Source organism: Epinephelus lanceolatus, chromosome 11 (genome assembly GCF_041903045.1).
Source record: "Epinephelus lanceolatus isolate andai-2023 chromosome 11, ASM4190304v1, whole genome shotgun sequence".
Lineage (NCBI taxonomy): Eukaryota > Metazoa > Chordata > Actinopteri > Perciformes > Serranidae > Epinephelus > Epinephelus lanceolatus.
This window is the reverse complement of record NC_135744.1, coordinates 11,366,270-11,368,522: the sequence shown is the minus strand read 5'-3', so window position 1 is coordinate 11,368,522 and position 2,253 is coordinate 11,366,270.

The window sequence follows — 2,253 nt, the reverse complement described above, 5'->3', positions numbered from 1 at the left end:
GCTGTATGTGTGCAGTTTGCGATGGTCACCATAGTTCCAGTGTAACTGTAAGGCTAATGACTTTGACACAGAAGATCTGTGGTTCCATTCCCACATTCCCGGTCAGGGCGGCATAACACATATCCTTAATACTGCTAGCCTACCTCAGGATGAGTGGAACCACAAACGCAAGAGTCATACTGGCTCAGATGTTGCCTGGGTCAACAAGGTCCACGTCAGGTGTTGGGGAACCAGGGCAACCTGATGAGAAATGGAATAATGGAACAAGACAGAGATGGACTAGAGCAGAGAACATGGAACTATTGGGATACTATTATACTAGTAATCCCTGTGAGAGGGGCTACATGCAGAGGTTGTGGGATACATGGAAGCTTTGAAACCCAACATCTAGCCTGACAAAGAAACAACTCCTAGTCCAGTGTTCCAACATCCACAAATGGCAACTGCTATTGCAGCTAGAGATTGATGAGGTACAACAAACATGCTATGGCAAGGGGGAGGCAGGACAAAAGGTCAAATCCAAGGTTGGGCACCAAGCCCCATCAAGTCCTACAACACAGATTCCCTTTACAGCAAGGGTGAATGACCTGAGATTGAAATGGACAAGCTGGAAACCCAGCACCAAGAATACCAAGGCTAAGTGACAAAGTACTCTCTGAAAGTCCGCTAGATGAAGTGAATTTAGTACAACATACTATCCCACTAGGTACATAACTGAGCCCAATCAGCCAAGATCGAGGCAACACGGACAGAAGTTAGTCAACTCTCAGAGCTACAGAAAGGTGTGGGGCAACATCAAGAAGGAACATGAGAAGCTCGCAAACTACCAAAGGCTGAGAAAGGAACTAAAAAAGATATGGGAAGTAAAAACAACAGTGGTGCCAGTGGTGATCGGCGCACTGGGGCTGTGACCCACAAACTGGGAGAGTGGCTCCAGCAGATTCCAGGTACAACACCTCCTAAAGTCTCTGTCCAGTAGGGTGCGGTCCTAGGAACAACTAAGACACTTCGCAGAACCTTCAAACTCCAAGGTCTCTGGTAGAGGACCCGAGCTTGAGGAAGACACACCATCATCTCCCATGGAGGTTCTTTCTTTTTAATTCAATAAGACAATGTTATTTTTTCATGGGCATCACAGTGATGCAGTGGTTAGCATTGTTGCCTCACAGCAAGAGGATCTTCTCATTCAACACCTCTGTGAGAGTACCAAATGCCCAGGTTATATTCATATTTCTGCAGCTATAGTCACAGATCAGATTGTGCACTAAAGAAGCCAAACTTTTGAGAAAAGTTTTTGAAAAAAGAGCCAAACTTTACTGAAAAGCAAGACATCAATACAAAAAAGAATAATATATATCTAATTTTGTTATTCATTTGTGGTTATCAATACACAATAAAATGCACCAAAACTTGGGTGAGCATTCCTATGAGCCCAATATTCATGTTAACTAATGTTTTGACCTGTCATTAGGCCCTGCAGTGTGTATTAGCTGCGCCCTCATAAATCCACTGAGCCCTCTGACATCTTTCTCTAACCCTGACCTAACATACCTTACAGCTGCCTTTAAATCACTCACTTGCCCAAGCAAAGAGCAGATACTCTACACCTTGCCCCAGTCTCATATCTACATTGTATCTGCTCAGGATAACCTACAGTGACAACTGGCTTGATAGGCAACTTCATGTGACGGCCATGGCTCAACCACCATCACTGTCTATCTGGTTCCAGCAGTCTTGCCCCTGGTTATTAAACCCCTGTGGTATGAGAAACATCATGAATTATATCCTTTCTCCTGTCTTACCAGAGAAAAGAACACGGTTTCAACAGTCCATCATAAGAGGTGATTGTGAGCACTGTATTCAGAAGCCTGTCATTCAGTAGTTGCTCTAAAGACATAAAATATTATTTAACATTGATCGAACACACTCAGTTATTGTTCTTTGAATGTGGATAGGAAACACATTATTACAATAAACATTAACAAAAAGATTAACATAAAGACTGTGCTGTAAATTCACCACTTTTAAGACGGCGGTTGACGATAACATTGGACAGAGCCTGACCCGGCAAAAGCTGTTTTCCTCAGGGCAGCTGCCTCCATCTCACACGGACCTACAATGGGTCTGGGTCCACAGCTGCCTGTACCGGAGGCACACTTGCAAATCCTATTGAAAAAACTAGGATGAATGTGGCGATGGTTCAGGGGAGCATCCAGTGTGGTGTGCACATTTAAACAACACAGGAACCGGCAG